This window comes from Coregonus clupeaformis, chromosome 36, assembly GCF_020615455.1.
Source record: "Coregonus clupeaformis isolate EN_2021a chromosome 36, ASM2061545v1, whole genome shotgun sequence".
NCBI lineage: Eukaryota > Metazoa > Chordata > Actinopteri > Salmoniformes > Salmonidae > Coregonus > Coregonus clupeaformis.
The window spans coordinates 24,953,038-24,973,482 of NC_059227.1; the positions used below are offsets into that span (position 1 = coordinate 24,953,038).

The following is a 20,445-nucleotide window of genomic DNA, read 5'->3' on the forward strand; positions in this document are numbered from 1 at the left end:
TTTGCACAGTCAAATAAACTAAAAGGGGGCTAGTCCATTTCCCCTTTTCATCTCCCTCTGAGATGCAATCAGTTCTCAATGCAAGCGAACAGGCAATTTAAATGGAATTGATTAAGGAAAAACCAAGTTATCCCATCATGCTAAAATACCCTAAATGATTACGGATGACGTTCTGTGCTTATCTCTCAATCTCAATCTCCATGTACAACTATTTTCATTCCACTGTTAAACATTTGCTGAGAAAACGATATTAGGCATTGAATTGGAGCGGTTAATCAATGGATGCATGCCTTGAATTCAGACTGCCAGTATCGTCCTCCCTCTGAGTTACGCCCCAGGACCTATTTAGGGAGCATACTGGCCGCACCGTACACATACGCATGCACGCACACGCAGGAGTGCACACAGGCAAACACATACACCAGGGGGTTTTCAGGAACAAAAAGGGGCTTTGGTGGTGGGTGTGGCAGGGGGGCGTGGTAGGGGGCGCGGTCGGACGTCGGCCCGGGCTACATTTGAGGCCCCTATATTGGCTCTGTAGTAAAAAAAAAAAAATTGTTAAGCAAATTTCACCATGGAGCTCAAATACATTATTGCAGTTTTAAAGCACATTTTCTGCAATTCTACACTTTTTGCCATGCAGCTGAGATAAATGGTGGCAGTTTTAAAGCAAATTTCCTGCGATTCTGCATATTCTTCCATGAAGCTGAGAGAACATTTTGCAGTTTAAAAGCTAGTTTCCTGCAATTCTATGTATTTTGCCATGGCTAATGCTGTGTTCCTTTGACTCAAACATAATAACAAAAGTAATACTGCTAAATTCATTGTTTTTTTTGGTGATAGTTTTCAACGATTATATTATTTTACAAAAATATATAGATCCATTATCTTTTCTACATAATTTATATAGGGTTTTAGTCATTTAAGTTTACACTCAAAGCGTTTTTCCATCCCGAAAATGAATTAACCCAAAAAATATTAATATTGTTATTTGTTTTTTACACTGTTTGGACTTAGGCGACTCAACAAAAAAAAACGCTTAGGCGGCCCACCCAAGGAATACAGTGGCAGAAAAATCTCTGCACACACGTGCGGACCACAATGCTTATTCCTCAGTTACATGCTCTGGCCTACAGCACCTTAATCAAACCCCAGCAGTGGTCAATACTTCATCCAAAAGCCATTACATTACTCTGTTTGTGTGTGTGTGTGTGTGTGTGTGTGTGTGTGTGTGTGTGTGTGTGTGTGTGTGTGTGTGTATGTGTGTGTCATTACATTACATAGGCTCAGCTCAGGTATGGGCAGCAATTATCTCTGGGAGGAGAGAGACTGACAGCCATGCGGAGGAAAAGACAGAGCGATTGACTGGAGATGTTTTGGCTGTGCACATTGCTCTAAATAAATATACTGTTTCATTATGGAGAAGAAGGGAGGATGGTGTTGGTGTGTGTGTGTGTGTGTGTGTGTGTGTATGTGGGGTGTGTATTCACACGTGTGTGGTATGCAAGCTTGTGTGTGCGTGTATGTGTGTTTGTGTATGATCCCACATCTTATCTCCAGCTCTTCCCTGGTTCCCCTACTCTCTGCCTGATTCAGACACTCAATTTGTGGAGTGTGACGGAAAGGCAGTGATTCAGAAGGAGCCGTATCGTATCTACCCTGGGATGGATACACGTGTTTCTGAATGCACAACCTGATTGGGGCTTGTCAACTATCCTGTTTGTGAGAGTGGGGGCAGCTAGTAGGTGTGTGTGTGTGTGTGTGTGTGTGTGTGTGTGTGTGTGTGCGTGTGCTATGGACAATTTGGGAGGGGAGGTGGGACTATTTATAGTCAAATGTATGCACGGAGGAAGTGGATTGATGCTAGGAGCACAGTGTGGAGAGATAAATATGGAAATATGGAAATGTACGCACTGGATAAAAATTTGATGAATTTCAAACAAAATTCCACCTTCACCATCCGTCCTCTCTCTCTCTGCTGTGAGGATGTTACTTCGCATGTTGCTCTTGTGCAATTACCTTTAGGAGTCACGCTTAATGTACAGAGCCCAGAGGAGGTGTATGTGTATGTGTGTGTGTGCGTGTGTGTGTTAACGGGTGGTTCCCAGGCAAATAAATATGTCCATGTACTGTACAGCTCAATGCTCCGTGGCACCAAGTTAACCTTTTATTATGTCACCGGCCGCTCTCACTCCCACCAAGCACACAGTCATGACCAGAGAGTCACAACACAATGTTGAGATCTTCCCGTTTCAGACGAGAGAGAGAGAGAGAGAGAGAGAGAGAGAGAGAGAGAGAGAGAGAGAGAGAGAGAGAGAGAGAGAGAGAGAGAGAGAGAGAGAGAGAGAGAGAGAGAGAGAGAGAGAGAGAGAGAGAGAGAGAGAGAGAGAGAGAGAGAGAGAGAGAGAGAGAGAGAGAGAGAGAAGGTGGTGGCATGTCAAATCGTTTACTCATTTCGTTTACTCTATGCGTCATACAAACTCTTCTGCAGGCAGGGAACATGGAGAATGTTAATGATGGCGGTTCTCTAGTGGAAGTGCACATTATAGTATAAGGATGCTAGTGTATACTCTTCATGCTTCATGCTTTCACGATTGTCTGGTTGATTTCATCAGTACTACAGTCCAGTAGATTACTTTGGTAATACAGCCATTGAGAAATTAGAACACAGACATTGGGTGCTAGCTATTCATGATGAATAGGAAAAACGATTCTCCTTCCCGAAATATTGTGTTTGACAAATGGGCTGACGAGTGGTTTGAATTAAAAGAGAAAGCACAAAGAATAAAGCAGATCATTATCACTTCAAAACATGAAACACATTTTCTTTTATGTCCATTCTCCTGAAGAGACACACACATCTCTCTATTCCCCTGTCACTTTCTCCCTCCCCAGCTCTTTTTCCCTCTCGAGCAATTCAATTTCAATTTAAGGGCTTTATTGGCATGGGAAACATATGTTTACATTGCCAAAGCAAGTGAAATAGATCATAAACAAAAGTGAAATAAACAATAACAAATTAACAGTAAACATTACACTCACAAAAAGTTCCAAAAGAATACAGACATTTCAAATGTCATATTATGTCTATATACAGTGTTGTAAGGATGTGCAAATAGTTGAGAGGTCAAATAAACTGTTTAGGTGTTCTACTGCCAAGTTTACACATTCACTATTACAGTGAAACGTTTTGTCCAGGAAGTTGTCTAAAAGGGCTTGAATTTGTTGTTGCCTAATTGTTTTTTGGTAGGTTTCTACACTACTTTCCTTCCATCTATAGCATATCTTAATATTATTCAATTCCTTTGTCTTTGATGCCTCATGATTGAGTATTGCTCTGCTCAAGTAGACTGTGATTTTGCTGTGATCTGATAGGGGTGTCAGTGGGCTGACTGTGAATGCTCTGAGAGACTCTAAATTGAGGTCAGTGATAAAGTAGTCTACAGTGCTACTGCGAAGAGATGAGCTATAGGTGTACCTCGAAGCCTACCATTGACTATGTACATACCCAGCGTGCGACAGAGCTGCAGGAGTTGTGACCCGTTTTTGTTGGTTATGTTGTCATAGTTGTGCCTAGGGGGGCATATATGGAAGGGAATGCTGTCACCTCCAGGTATGTGTTTGTCCCCTTGTGTGCTGAGGGTGTCAGGTTATTGTCCAGTTCTGGCATTTAGGTCGCCACAGACTAGTACATGTCCCTGGGCCTGGAAGTGATTGATTTCCCCCTCCAGCATGGAGAAGCTGTCTTCATTCAAGTATGGGGATTCTAGTGGGGGGATATAGGTAGCACACAGGAGGACATTTGTCTCTATTGAGATAATTTCCTTTTGAATTTCTAGCCAAATGTAAAATTGTCCTATTTTGATTAATTTAATAGAGTGAGTTAGGTCTGCTCTATACCAAATTAGCATACCCCCTGAGTCCCTTCCCTGTTTCACACCTTGTAGTTTTGTGGATGGAACTACCAGCTCTCTGTAAACTAGAGGGCAATCAGTGGGTCCATCTCCTCTATACCATGTTTCTTGTAGGATGACAATGTCTGTATTTCTGATTTATTTGATGAAGTCCAGGTTCCTGCTCTTTAGGCCAAAGGCAGATTAACTCAGGCCTTGGATATTCCATGATGAGATAGTGAAGGCTTTGTGCTCCATAAAGTGTCCAATGTTGTTAGTTGTGTGGTTTGGCCTCAGACCAGTAAGTGTGAGCAGAGCCTGCTGAGCATCTGGTACATGCCATTGGCTTGGGCTAGTGTAAGAGTGGGGGTTGGGCCTGTTTGCCTGCTCACGGCCTGGGTGTATGTGTGACTTTCATGTTGAGGCCCTCTTAGCGGGAATGGTGGGCCTTGGGGGTGGGTAGGAGAGGCATAGCTCTGATCTGAGGGGGCCTAAATGGGGTGTGGGCATGGTTGACTTGGGGAGGTGTTGATTGGTTGGGGTGGGGGTGTGGACGTGGCTGGTGATGCTGCGGTCTGGATGTAGGTCCTCTCAGCGTGGGTCCTTTATGTGTAGGTCCGGGGGGGGGGGCACTGCTATCCTTTAGCGTCCGGGCGAAGGTGGGCACTGCTGCCTTGTATAGGTGGACCTAGTCGTAAAGGCTGTTCAAGTCCAGGGTGGAGTGGTGGGCCAGGTAGACATTTGGTTTTGAGGCACAGTCACGGGAAATACTTGCGTTTACCTGCTGTATGGTAGCAGGGTGGAGTTAACCACTTGTGCGTTGGGGAACGTAGAATAAGCTTTTTCAATCACTCCCTTGAGTGCTGTGGCCACCCTTTCCTGCTGTGTTCTCAGGTCGTTTGTGCCTGTGTGTATTATTATGTCGCTGGGTGACCCTAGTTGGTCCTCAGACAGAAGGTCTAGAGTGCGCTGGGTGTTTGGACACCAGAATTTAGACACTGTGTGTTTGGGAAAAAGTTTATTTTCTTGTATGTATTTCCCGTTTGAGTCCATAAGGAGTACAATATATGGCTTGTGTTTGTCCTCAGTGGGTGTGGGGGGGTCATCAGGAGGGCTATCAGGGTGGCTGACAGGCCACCCTGATAAGCATTTCACTGTAATGTCTGCACCTGTTAAGCATTTCACTGTAATGTCTGCACCTGTTGTATTCGGCGCATGTGACCAATAAAATTTGATTTGATTTGATTTGATTTGACAGGGGGGGGGTGCTCAGAGGGGGTGGGATCCCCTGGGCTTGGGGTTCTTCATTTGTTTGTCCGGCTGTGATGTCGAGGGTATGGTCAGGGTCTGGGGTGGACTGTTCTGCTGTGGTGTCAAGACTTCGGTCAAGATCTGAGGTGGGCTGTTCTGCTGGATTCTCTGTGGGGGTGGCCAGCTCTCTAATGGGTTGTTCTCTGTCATCAGTCATCTTTCTCACCTTCTCCTCCAGCACTCTAATCCTCTCCTCTAGTGCTCTGTTCTTCTCCTGCTCCTGCTCATTCTCCTGTTGATGTTGTCTCATCACAGTTCAGAGTGCAGATATGTCTCTCTCCGGGTCTGGAGTGTGATCACCTGCTGTTCCAGCTCCACCTGCCTTACCTCCAGTTGGGTAAATGTATCCTTCATTTCAATGAGGGAGTAGTACTCTGTGCTGGGAGGTTGACTTTCCACTTGAGGTTGCTCGTCTGTGGGGTTATATAATGAAGAGGTCTGCTCTGACCCACTCGGGGTGGGGGTATCTTTCTCAAGGGAGAGCTTCTCCTGCAGAGCTATTTCTTTGATTAGGTGAAAGTCCAGCTGAAACTGTTTGGGATTGCCCTGTACCAATACTGTTCCAGACTTGTAGAGATTTATATTGGCTGACTCAGAGTCCTCGTTGTCTAATATTCTGAGTTTCCACCCATCGCTTAACAGAGTAGTGTGTTGATATAGCACTCTGCATTGCCAGGGGATGGTCTGTGTGGAAGATTAAGTTGCTTATGTTCCCATTTTTATAATAGTCAGCAAAAAGTGTTTTTTGATTTTCCATAAGGAGGTTCCTTTTGTACTCTTTTCGTGCCTTATCGTTTTTTACATTCTCTGAGCAGCGGGAGGGAGCTTCAAATGCCTCTGCATTTGGGTGGGGTAGGCTGTGGAACTCTCCTGCCATTGTTGGGCTCAAGGGCTTTGACGCCTCTCGCTTCACACCTCAGTGAAAATTGAAGTTGCAGTCAGCTTGGTAGCCTTAACTTAGCCTTCAGTCCTTATAAAGTAAAATATATAATTGTAGTGTATTTTTCTTATTGGTTGTAAAAGTAGCTTCAGACTAAACATTACTCACTCAGTTCCAGGTTGGATGGTGTTTTCAGGTTTCTGTTGTTTGTTTGGCAGAGCATTTGCTGTATAGATTGGATCTCTGGTAGTAGGAATCCTTCCAGGTAATTTTGTCCAAAATCAAGTTGTAAGTTGGGAGTTTTTATTTGGAGTGAAGGTTATGTTGTGGTGGGTAGTATCCTGTGTATGTTCTTGCCAAAAAATCCAAGTTTATCTAACTCTGAATCTATCTTTTTGTAAAAACATGCTGGAAAATGCGGGAGCTCATCAGCTCTCCCTCCCTCCTTCTCTCTATTTAATCTACAACAGTCATTTGGAAGGGTGAGAGAGAGATAGAGAGAAAGAGAGAGAGCGAGAGATCAGAACACCCATGAGGCTTTAAGTCCGTCAGCCCATCGTGTCAGAGGGCTGTGGATTAATTTCACCCTGTTGCCGTGGCACTAATCATTTACCCCAGGTTGATTACAATGCGGCGCCAATCGACCTCCCTCAAACTGTTGTGTTTATCCTTCCACGGGTAGAAATAGTCTCATTATGTCTAAGATAAGCTATTTGCTTTCAATCTCTGCTAAGAGAAAGGGAAGGAGAAAGGAGGGGGAATGGGGGGAAGGGGGAAACTTGCAAATTGCAGGCATCCAGATGCCGGGTTAATGAGGTGGTAGATCCAGTGGCTGTCTACTGCAATCATTCCCTCAGTATGGGGCGGAGCGTCCTCTGCTCTCATTGCGAGGGGATATTTTGGTGGATGGTGGAGAGAGAGAGAGTCGTGGATGAGTGTTATCAGTGAGAGCAGCTATTACCTGGCAAAAAGCCCTAACGCTCTGGAGCAGGGCCTCTTCCCTCCCCCTCTCTCCCATTCTTTAACATTGAGGCCTAAAAGCAGCTCCTAAAAGTGCTTAGCTACCCTTCTTTAAAGGTCCAATGCAGCCATTTTTAATTCAATATCAAATCACTTCTGAGTAACAATTAAGTACCTTACTGTGATTGTTTTCAATTAAAATGGCAAAAAAAATGAAAAAATAAGCTTCTTAGCAAAGAGAAGTTCCCATCTCTTTTATGGATCTGCTGTGAGTATGCAGCCTAAACAGATAAATAAATGTGGTCAGAGACCTACTTGAGCAGCACCGCCCCCTCAAGATTCTGAGCCTGCCTGGCAGGGTTGGTCCTACAAAGCCAGAGCCCCCTGATGGGAGAGCATAATATACAAGGAAATTCTCAAAGCTGCTAATGAGAACCTTGACGACCTTTTACCTAGCCGGTGGGGATTCCGGTTGGGTACGCCCACCCAGGTAGTGGCAGTGCTGGCTACACTGGCTGCAGTAACCCATGGGGAGGGGGTCACACTCTGACAATCAGAGAGGGGGTTTATCATTGTGGCCCAGGTGGCACAAAATAATCAAAGGTCTGACCGCACGGAGATGCTTGGGAAAATGGTTACAACAGGGGATCAGAGTGTTTGTGTCTCAGGTGAAGAGGGTGGATCTGATCTCCATCACCTAGGACTTGACATAGATTAAGTAGATTAATCAAATCTCACATTGTTATCAATTTCTGCTCAATCTGCATGCTTTCTCAATCAGCTTTAACTGTATGTGCACTCGTAGATCAGGTTATTTCTCGAGTTGGGCTCTGGGATATAACAGCCGTTGAGTATCTGATTTTATGGTGGATTGTGGAGGAGGGGGGTTGAGTGTGTTGGAGTATGTGAGTATGTGCGTGTGTGCTTGTCTGGCATCTGTTGTGGGGGGGTGGGGATGTTGGGGGGGGGGGGGGGTATGGGATGGACCACAGGAATTATTTGCTAGGATAATAATTGCTTGTCAATGAATTAAATGTAATACAATGGCAATCCGGGTTATATGTTAGAATCCTACGCGTGAACTGCCAACATTATTACGCATATTAAGTGATAATGATGGAAAATAGGATATGCATAATTTTTTAAAAATAGTTATATAGATATATATATATATAGAGAGAGAGAGAGAGAGGTGAAAGCATTGGAAATGCTTTTGGCGGTTAATCTGCTTCTGTTTTGTGGGTGGCACTGTGTGCTGTTTTCGATGGATGGGTCCTGGCCTCTAAGGGCCTTAGGGATCCGGAGGGACGTGGGTGGGATGCTGATCACTGGGATGACGGCTCAACTTGGGATGGGGAGGGGCTTTAGCGGGGGAATTAGTGGAGAACAATTGAAGGGTTACTCCGTAGCAATGCAAATATCACGGTACAGCTATATGGACACTCAATCATTACGGTATTTTTTATTGGTAAATTTACAAACATATATAATGATAAATAGACTTGAAACTTGTATCTCATTATGGTGTATGGTGAAATAAATATAGCCAGTTATAATTGTAATGGCTTAGCTGATAATAACAAAAGAAGAACAATATTTACATGGCTCAAAGAGAAGGAATATAATATCTATTGTATACAGGAAACTCATTCAACAATTCGAGATGAAGTAGCGTGGAAAAAATAATGGGGGGAATATACTTCTCCCATGGGCAAAGAAATTCAAAAGGGGTGATGATATTAATTAATAGTAATTTCGATCCGAATGTGCAAATTGTCCAAATAGATACGCAAGCTAGATGGATTATTTTAAATATGTTATTGGACCATAAACATATATGGCTCATTAACCTTTACGGACCAAATAATGATGATCCACAATTCTTTGACAATATATATAATAAATTATCAACCCTGCAAGCAATTCAAGACAATATTATTATGGTGGGGGATTATAATACTGTTATAAATAGCTCAATAGACCGTAAAGGAAATCACACCACAAACAATCACCCACATGCTCTTAAGGAAATTGTGAATGTCATGGATACATTAGAACTAGTAGATATATGGAGGCTTAAATATACTGACCTAGTGAGATATACATGGCGGAGACTGAATCAAGCTAGTCGTCTTGACTTCTTTCTTATCTCATTCTCGTTGGCACCAAAAGTAAATAAAAGTGTTGATAGGGGACAGAATGCGGTCGGACCATCATATAATACGCATATACAGTGGGGAGAACAAGTATTTGATACACTACCGATTTTGCAGGTTTTCCTACTTACAAAGCATGTAGAGGTCTGTCATTTTTATCATAGGTACACTTCAACTGTGAGAGACGGAATCTAAAACAAAAATCCAGAAAATCACATTGTTTAAGTAATTAATTTGCATTTTATTGCATGACATAAGTATTTGATCACCTACCAACCAGTAAGAATTCCGGCTCTCACAGACCTGTTAGTTTTTCTTTAAGAAGCCCTCCTGTTCTCCACTCATTACCTGTATTAACTGCACCTGTTTGAACTTGTTACCTGTATAAAAGACACCTGTGCACACACTCAATCAAACAGACTCCAACCTCTCCACAATGGCCAAGACCAGAGAGCTGTGTAAGGACATCAGGGATAAAATGGTAGACCTGCACAAGGCTGTGATGGGCTACAGGACAATAGGCAAGCAGCTTGGTGAGAAGGCAACAACTGTTGGCGCAATTATTAGAAAATTGAAGAAGTTCAAGATGACGGTCAATCACCCTCGGTCTGGGGCTCCATGCAAGATCTCACCTCGTGGGGCATCAATGATCATGAGGAAGGTGAGGGATCAGCCCAGAACTACACGGCAGGACCTGGTCAATGACCTGAAGAGAGCTGGGACCACAGTCTCAAAGAAAACCATTAGTAACACACTACGCCGTCATGGATTAAAATCCTGCAGCGCATGCAAGGTCCCCCTGCTCAAGCCAGCGCATGTCCAGGCCCGTCTGAAGTTTGCAAATCACCATCTGGATGATCCAGAGGAGGAATGGGAGAAGGTCATATGGTCTGATGAGACAAAAATAGAGCTTTTTGGTCTAAACTCCATTCGCCATGTATGGAGGAAGAAGAAGGATGAGTACAACCCCAAGAACACCATCCAAACCGTGAAGCATGGAGGTGGAAACATCATTCTTTGGGGTTGCTTTTCTGCAAAGGGGACAGGACGACTGCACCGTATTGAGGGGAGGATGGATGGGGCCATTTTTCGCGAGATCTTGGCCAACAACCTCCTTCCCTCAGTAAGAGCATTGAAGATGGGTCGTGGCTGGGTCTTCCAGCATGACAACGACCCGAAACACACAGCCAGGGCAACTAAGGAGTGGCTCCGTAAGAAGCATCTCAAGGTCCTGGAGTGGCCTAGCCAGTCTCCAGACCTGAACCCAATAGAAAATCTTTGGAGGGAGCTGAAAGTCCATGTTGCCCAGCGACAGCCCTGAAACCTGAAGGATCTGGAGAAGGTCTGTATGGAGGAGTGGGCCAAAATCCCTGCTGCAGTGTGTGCAAACCTGGTCAAGACCTACAGGAAACGTATGATCTCTGTAATTGCAAACAAAGGTTTCTGTACCAAATATTAAGTTCTGCTTTTCTGATGTATCAAATACTTATGTCATGCAATAAAATGCAAATGAATTACTTAAAAATCATACAATGTGATTTTCTGGATTTTTGGATTCTGTCTCTCACAGTTGAAGTGTACCTATGATAAAAATTACAGACCTCTACATACTTTGTAAGTAGGAAAACCTGCAAAATCGGCAGTGTATCAAATACTTGTTCTCCCCACTGTACATTACTCTTACTGAATTTCCACGTGGGCGAGGATATTGGAAATTTAATCAAAGCCTATTGGATGATAATTTATTTATAATTAGAAAAAAGGAATTTATAACTGACTTTTTCCAACATAACATAGGTACAGCAAATCCCCTTATTGTATGGGACACCTTTAAATGTGCCTTTAGAGGCCATGCAATTCAGTACTCATCTCGAAAACAAAAGCAATTTAGGTCAAAAGAGTTTATACTAAGAAAGGAAATAGAAAGTCTAAAAGAACAGATAGATGGCAATAAAAACTGTAACATAGAGGCTCAGAATAAATTAGAGGAAAAACAAAAAGAAATGGAGAAACTTATTCAAGAAAGATCAAGTGTAATATATTATGAAACTGGTTACAATTGACGGAGTCACCCATAATTCACCAAATGATATTTTGAAGGAAGAAACAAAGTACTTTAAGCATATGTTTTCCTTTCAGTCGCCTCCATCTCCTCTAACTGAAGATAATTGTAGAGATTTTTTTTCTATTGATAATGTCAAATTAACAGCCACACAGAAAGACTCATGTGACGGTGAAATTACAGAGGAGGAACTTCTGGATGCAATTAAAGACTTTAAGTCTGGGAAAACTCCAGGGTTGGATGGCATACCAGTCGAGGTATACCAAACCTTTTTTGATATACTAAGAGGACCGTTATTAGCATTTTTTAACCACTCCTATGTAAATGGTAGATTATCTGACACTCAAGAAGAAGGTCTGATCTCATTATTACTGAAACAGGATACAAGTGGAAAATATAAAGATCCAGTCCGTTTACAAAATTAGAGGCCCCTTACACTTCAGTGTTGTGATGCAAAAATTCTAGCAAAATGTATAGCGCATAGAATAAAAAAGTTATTGTCGGATATTATTCATTCTAATCAGACAGGTTTTTTTACATGGAAGATACATTGGAGATAATATAAGGCAAGTATTGGAAACAATAGAACACTATGGAAAATATGGGAAACCAGGCCTGCTATTCTTAGCAGACTTCGAAAAGGCATTTGGGGTTTATATATAAATGCCTGGAGCATTTCAATTTTGGAGAATCTCTTATAAAATGGGTCAAAATCATGTATAGTAACCCTAGGTGTAAAATAGTAAATAATGGCTATTTATCAGAAAGTTTTAAACTGTCAAGAGGAGTGAAACAAGGTTGTCCACTATCGGCATATCTATTTATTGTGGCCATCGAGATGTTAGCTATTAAAATCAGATCCAATAATAATATCAGAGGATTAGAAATCCAGGGCTTAAAAACAAAGGTGTCATTGTACGCTGATGATTCATGTTTTCTTTTAAATCCACAACTAGAATCCCTCCACAGCCTCATAGAGGATCTAGATACATTTTCTAACCTCTCTGGATTACAACCAAATTATGACAAATGTACTATATTACGTATTGGATCACTAAAAAATACAATTTTTACATTACCATGTAGTTTACCAATAAAATGGTCTGATGGTGATGTGGATATACTCGGAATACATATCCCAAAGGAAATAAATGATCTCACTTCAATACATTTTAATAGAAAGTTAGCAAAAATAGATAAGATCTTACTACCATGGAAAGGAAAATACCTGTCAATTTGTGGAAAAATCACCCTGATTAACTCTTTAGTATTATCCCAGTTTACCTATTTGCTTATGATCATGCCTACGCCTAGCGAACAGTTTTTTAAATTATTTGAGAAAAAAATATTCAATTTTATTTGGAACGGCAAGCCAGAAAAAATTAAAAGGGCATATTTATATAATGAATATGAATTCGGAGGACAGAAATTATTGAATATTAAAGCATTAGACCTATCACTAAAAGCTTCAGTCATACAAAAGTTATACTTAAATCCGAACTGGTTCTCACGCAAATTAGTAAGATTGTCTCACCCAATGTTCAAGAAAGGCCTTTTTCCCTTTATTCAGATTACAACAACTCATTTGCAGTTATTTGAAAAGGAAATCATCTCCCAAATATCACTATTTCTAAAACAAGCCATAGAAAGTTGGTTGCAATTTCAATTTAATCCTCCAGAAACGACAGAACAAATAATGCAATAAATATTGTGGTTAAATTCAAATATACTAATTGACAAAAAACCTTTATTTTTTGACAGAATGTTTAAAAAAGGTATAATCTTCGTAAATGATATCATCGGTAGGACTGGTGGAGTTATGTCGCACATGCAGCTAACAAAAACATATGGAAATGTCTGCTCTACCCAAAATTACAACCAAATAATTGCAGCCTTACCGCAAAAGTGGAAGAGGAAAGTGGAAGTGGGAGAAAGTAAGGAACTTGTCTGTCGGCCTTGCATTAAAGAACATACAGTGGGGAAAAAAAAGTATTTAGTCAGCCACCAATTGTGCAAGTTGTCCCACTTAAAAAGATGAGAGAGGCCTGTAATTTTCATCATAGGTACACGTCAACAATGACAGACAAAATGAGAAATAAAAATCCAGAAAATCACATTGTAGGATTTTTAATGAATTTATTTGCAAATTATGGTGGAAAATAAGTATTTGGTCAATAACAAAAGTTTCTCAATACTTTGTTATATACCCTTTGTTGGCAATGACACAGGTCAAACGTTTTCTGTAAGTCTTCACAAGGTTTTCACACACTGTTGCTGGTATTTTGGCCCATTCCTCCATGAAGATCTCCTCTAGAGCAGTGATGTTTTGGGGCTGTCGCTGGGCAACACAGACTTTCAACTCCCTCCAAAGATTTTCTATGGGGTTGAGATCTGGAGACTGGCTAGGCCACTCCAGGACCTTGAAATGCTTCTTACGAAGCCACTCCTTCGTTGCCCAGGCGGTGTGTTTGGGATCATTGTCATGCTGAAAGACCCAGCCACGTTTCATCTTCAATGCCCTTGCTGATGGAAGGAGGTTTTCACTCAAAATCTCACGATACATGGCCCCATTCATTCTTTCCTTTACACGGATCAGTCGTCCTGGTCCCTTTGCAGAAAAACAGCCCCAAAGCATGATGTTTCCACCCCCATGCTTCACAGTAGGTATGGTGTTCTTTGGATGCAACTCATCATTCTTTGTCCTCCAAACACGACGAGTTTAGTTTTTACCAAAAAGTTCTATTTTGGTTTCATCTGACCATATGACATTCTCCCAATCATCTTCTGGATCATCCAAATGCACTCTAGCAAACTTCAGACGGGCCTGGACATGTACTAGCTTAAGCTGGGGGACACGTCTGGCACTGCAGGATTTGAGTCCCTGGCGGCGTAGTGTGTTACTGATGGTAGGCTTTGTTACTTTGGTCCCAGCTCTCTGCAGGTCATTCACTAGGTCCCCCCGTGTGTTTCTGGGATTTTTGCTCACCATTCTTGTGATAATTTTGACCCCACAGGGTGAGATCTTGCGTGGAGACCAGATCGAGGGTGATTATCAGTGGTCTTGTATGTCTTCAATTTCCTAATAATTGCTCCCACAGTTGATTTCTTCAAACCAAGCTGCTTACCTATTGCAGATTCAGTCTTCCCAGCCTGGTGCAGGTCTACAATTTTGTTTCTGGTGTCCTTTGGCAGCTCTTTGGTCTTGTCCATAGTGGAGTTTGGAGTGTGACTGTTTGAGGTTGTGGACAGGTGTCTTTTATACTGATAACAAGTTCAAACAGGTGCCATTAATACAGGTAACGAGTGGAGGACAGAGGAGCCTCTTAAAGAAGAAGTTACAGGTCTGTGAGAGCCAGAAATCCTGCTTGTTTGTAGGTGACCAAATACTTATTTTCCACCATAATTTGCAAATAAATTCATTAAAAATCCTACAATGTGATTTTCTGGAAAATAAATTCTCAATTTGTCTGTCATAGTTGACGTGTACCTATGATGAAAATGACAGGCCTCTCTAATCTTTTTAAGTGGGAGAACTTGCACAATTGATGGCTGACTAAATACTTTTTTTCCCCACTGTAATTGGTTAAGGAAAACTTTGATAAATAAAAAAGTATATCAGTTTCACTTAAGGACCAAAGGATTGACAGCCGTCCCATATAGATTGCAAAATAGTTGTGAAGAGATTTTTGACGTACCGATCCCATGGCATAGTGTTTATGAACTGACACGCAAAACGACACCGGATTCAAAAATTTGAATCTTTCAATTTAAATTATTATATAAAATTCTTGTTACCAATATAATGTTATTTACATGGGGGATACAATCTTCCTAGCTCTGCAGATTTTGCTGTGAAGAGACAGAATCATTAGATCATTTGTTTTGGTTCTGTCCATTTGTAGCTTGTTTTTGGACACAGGTCCAGGAATGGCTAAAGGATTGCAATATTTACCTGGAGTTAACCTTGCAGATAGCATTACTGGGTGATCTGAAAAGTCATAGACAATCAATCAATAATATAATAATACTTTTAGCAAAAATGTTTATTTTTAATTCACAATCTGTAGAAACAATGAGAATAGAAAGGTTCAGAACTTTTGTAAAACATCACAGTACGGTTGAAAAATGGGACTAATAACAAATAACAACAAATAATAACAAAGATAGCTAATAATGTAAGCATACTGTGTCCATAATAAGTATATAGGTTGTATGTTGGGAGCTTTTGGGAAAGAGCACAGTTAGAAAGATATGGCATATAGAAGCAAACCGGATGGACATCATGAAAATGATCGGAGAGGTTGAGAGTAGAAGAAGTTCAGGAGCAAAAAAATAATAATAATAATAATATATATATATATATATATATATATATATATATATATATATATATAATATAATTATTGTAAAATTAACTGTGTCCATAAGGTGTAGATAGTAAGTATAGACCGGAAGTAGAGGCCTGGGCATTGTTGTTCACTAATTTACTCCAAGTAGGGAAAGGATGGCGGGGTTGAAAAGTAATAAAGGGGAGCATATATATAAAAAACATGGGGGATTGGAAGTGATGCAGACAATTACATTGATAGAAGATACCATCTATCTGCAATATTTAGCTGATCCATCCCCCAATAAAAAAATATATAAAAAAAAAAAATGCATGGCTTGGCTGTGTGCTCGATTTTATACACCTGTCAGCAACTGGTGTGACTGAAATAGCCGAAACAACAAATTTGAAGGGGTGTCCACATACCTTTGGCCATGTAGTGTATTTAAGTGCCTTTGAATGGGGTATGGTAGTAGGTGCTAGGTGCACCGTTTTACATTTTTACATTTTAGTAATTTAGCAGACGCTCTTATCCAGAGCGACTTACAGTTAGTTTTGTGTCAAGAACTGCAACGCTGCTGGGTTTTTCACATTCAACAGTTTCCTGTGTGTATCAAGATATATTTTTTTTGAGTGGGGAGGGTAAAACTGAGTGGGGAGGGTAAAACAAAAAACTAGCTGTTATTGGCAGAGAGGTTTGGAACTCTCCTTCTTATTGGTCTATTAATAGTTTTACCCTCCCCACTCAGTTTTACCCTCCCCACTGTTAATAGACTAATAAGAAAGAGAGTTCCAAACCTCTGCCAATAACAGCTAGTTTTCAGTGCAGTCAAACATGTGATTTTCCTGTATTCTATATACACTGAGTGCACAAAACATTAAGAACACCTTCCTAGTATTGAGTTGCACCCCTCCCCCCCTCAGAACAGCCTAAATTTGTCGGAGCATGGCATCTACAAACTGTCGAAAGCTTTCCACAGGGATGCTAGCCCATGTTGACTCCAATGCTTCTCACAGTTGTGTCAATTTGTCTGGATGTCCTTTGGGTGGTGGACCATGCTTGATACACACAGGAAACTGTTGAATGTGAAAAACCCAGCAGCGTTGCAGTTCTTGACACAAAACTAACTGTAAGTCGCTCTGGATAAGAGCGTCTGCTAAATTACTAAAATGTAAAAATGTAAAACGGTGCACCTAGCACCTACTACCATACCCCATTCAAAGGCATTTAAATACACTACATGGCCAAAGGTATGTGGACACCCCTTCAAATTAGTTGGTTCGGCTATTTCAGTCGCACCAGTTGCTGACAGGTGTATAAAATCGAGCACACAGCCATGCACTCTCCATAGACAAACATTGGCAGTAGAATGGCCCATACTGAAGAGCTCAGTGACTTTCAACGTGGCACTGTCATAGGATGCCACCTTTCCAACAAGTCAGTTTGTCAAATATCTGCGCTGGTAGAGCTGCCCCGGTCAACTGTAAGTGCTGTTATTGTGAAATGGAAAAGTCTAGTAGCAACAACGGCTCAGCCGCAAAGTGGTAGGCGACACAAGCTCACAGAACGGGACCGCCGAGTGCTGAAGCGCATAGCGTGTAAAAATCGTCTGTTATCGGTTGCAGCACTCACTACCGAGTACCAAACTGCCTCTGGAAGCAACGTCAGCACAATAACTGTTAGTCGGGAGCTTCTTGAAATGGGTTTCCAAGGCCGAGCAGCCGCACACAAGCCTAAGATCACCATGCGCAATGCCAAGCGTCGGCTGGAGTGTTGGAAACGCGTTCTCTGGAGTGATGAATCACACTTCATCATCTGGTAGTCCGACGGACAAATCTGGGTTTGGCGGATGCAAGGAGAGCGCTACCTGCCCGAATGCATAGTGCCAACTGTAAAGTTTGTTGATACTACTGCACTGTTTGTTAGATACTACTGCACTGTTGGAGCTAGGAACACAAGCATTTCCCTACACCCGCAATAACATCTGCTAAATATGTGTATGTGACCAATACAATTGTATTTTATTTTATTTGCTCTTGTGGCTGAATGGAAGCAAGTCCCCGCAGCAATGTTCCAACATCTAGTGGAAAGCCTTCCCAGAAGAGTAGAGGCTGTTATAGCAGCAACTCCATATACAGTTTAAGTCAGAAGTTTACATACACTTAGGTTGGAGTCATTAAAACTCGTTTTTCAACCACTCCACAAATTTCTTGTTAACAAACTATAGTTTTGGCAAGTCGGTTAGGACATCTACTTTGTGCATGACACAAGTAATTTTTCCAACAATTGTTTATAGACAGATTATTTCACTTTCAATTCACTGTATCACAATTCCAGTTGGTCAGAAGTTTACATACACTAAATTGACTGTGCCTTTAAACAGCTTGGAAAATTCCAGAAAATGATGTCATGGTGTTAGGAGCTTCTGATAGGCTAATTGACATCATTTGAGTCAATTGGAGGTGTACCTGTGGATGTATTTCAAGGCCTACCTTAAAACTCAGTGCCTCTTTGCTTGACATCAAAAGAAAGACCCCAGAAATTTTTTTGTTGACCTCCACAAGTCTGGTTCATCCTTGTGACCAATTTCCAAATGCCTGAAGGTACCACGTTCATCTGTACAAACACTAGTACGCAAGTATAAACACCATAGGACCACGCAGCCGTCATACCGCTCAGGAAGGAGACGTGTTCTGTCTCCTAGAGATTAACATACAAATCAATCCCAGAGCAACAGCAAAGGACCTTGTGAAGATGCTGAGGAAACAGGTACAAAAGTATCTATATCCACAGTAAAACAAGTCCTATCTCGACATAACCTGAAAGGCCGCTCAGCAAGGAAGAAGCCACTGCTCCAAAACCGCCATAAAAAAGCCAGACTACGGTTTGCAACTGCACATGGGGACAAAGATCATACTTTTTGGAGAAATGTCCTCTGGTCTGGTTAAACAAAAATAGAACTGTTAGGCCATCATGACCATCGTTATGTTTGGAGGAAAAAGGGTGTTGCTTGCAAGCTGAAGAACACCATCCCAAGCGTGAAGCACGAGGGTGGCAGAATCATGCTGTGGGTGTGCTTTGCTGCAGGAGGGACTGGTGCACTTCACAAAATAGATGGCATCATGAGGAAGGAAAATTATGTGGATATATTCAAACAAGTTAAAGCTTGGTCGCAAATGGGCCTTCCAAATGGACAATGACCCCAAGCATACTTCCAAAGTTGTGGCAAAATGGCTTAAGGACAACAAAGTCAAGGTATTGGAGTGGCCATCACAAAGCCCTGACCTCAATCCTATAGAACATTTGTGGGCAGAACTGAAAAAGTGTGTGCGAGCAATGAAGCCTACAAACCTGACTCAGTTACACCAGCTCTGTCAGGAGGAATGGGCCAAAATTCACCTAACTTATTGTGGGAAGCTTGTGGAAGGCTACCCGAAAAGTTTGACCCAAGTTAAACAATTTAAATGCAATGCTACCAAATACTAATTGAGTGTATGTAAACTTATGACCCACTGGGAATGTGATGAAAGAAATAAAAGCTGAAATAAATAATTAACTATTATTCTGACATTTCACATTCTTAAAATAAAGTGGTGTTCCTAACTGACCTAAGACAGGGAATTATTACTAGGATTAAATGTCAGGAATTGTGAAAAACTGAGTTTAAATGTATTTGGCTAAGATGTATGTAAACCTCCAACTTCAACTGTAAATGCCCATGATTTTGGAATGAGATGTTCGACGAAAAGGTGTCCACATACTTTTGGTCATGTAGTGTATTTCTTTATCTTGCCCATTCACCGTCAGAATGGCACACATACACAATCCATGTCTCAATTGTCACAAGGCTTAAAAATCCTTCTTTAACCTGTCTCCTCCCCTTCATCTACACTGATTGATGTGGATTTAACAATTTACATCAATAAGGGATCAGACTCACCTGGATTCACCTGGTCAGTCTATGTCATGGACTGAGCAGGTGTCCTTAATGTTTTGTACACGCAGTGTATATTTCCACACTATGAGGTTGGAATAATATTGTGAAATTGTGAAAATTATCATAATTCCCCTTTAGTGTAAAAAGAGCTGTTTGAAAAGACAGCCTGAAATTTCTGCCTGTTTTGGTGGGATGAAGTTTCTTTTTTTTAAATGGTAGAAAAATAAATAAAAATGAGTTAATAGACCTGATAGGGTGGCCGTGCCAGGCCCAGAAAACAACAACAACAACATTATTACTACAAAAAATACTCCCCAGCAACCCAATTTGGCCCATCCAAATTTCTGCAGGCCCACCCACCAATGAATTTCTGCTTACTGGGAGATCTCTTATGTGTCCCACTGTTTATATTGTGTTTCACACCTCTATGGCAGACCGTGTCCAAATAATATTGTTCATTATGATCTAAAAAGCAAAACTGCTCCTAGATCAGCACTCTTACTCTGAGATGCTTTGCGGACCGAGGTGAGCTTGCTGCTCTCTCTCACCTGGCAGGTTGTGAAGGGCCAGTTTACAATCCCCCTGGCCTGCTGTGTTCAGTGGGGGAGAGAAACCTACTGAAGGAGTTAGACATTTACAGAGTTTGTCATTGAGAAAGGGCTGTGAAATGGTGTGCCAGTATTGATCCCTTTATATTCCTTTATTGTATTCGCAACAGAGAGGATGATGACATTTGGGAGCAAACCACCCCCCAGCGAGCGCCCCCCACCGGTCAAGGTCTTCACCCTCCACTGCCAGATCCACAACCCCCACTGCTGTCTCTAATGCTGTCTCTACTGATGGTTCAAGCTCCACCACTACACCACTCTACTCCTCTTCCACCACCCCCACTGCAGGCCCTGGCTCCATTCTCCTCTC

The 20,445-nt window shown here is 41.7% G+C and overlaps 1 protein-coding gene across 5 annotated transcripts in view; it reads right to left on the reverse strand.

Moving 5' to 3' along the window:
* The window catches only part of LOC121552926 (MAM domain-containing glycosylphosphatidylinositol anchor protein 2-like), a 408,550-nt gene that overhangs the window by 199,929 nt on the left and 188,176 nt on the right, over positions 1-20,445 (reverse strand). The window lies entirely within an intron of this gene.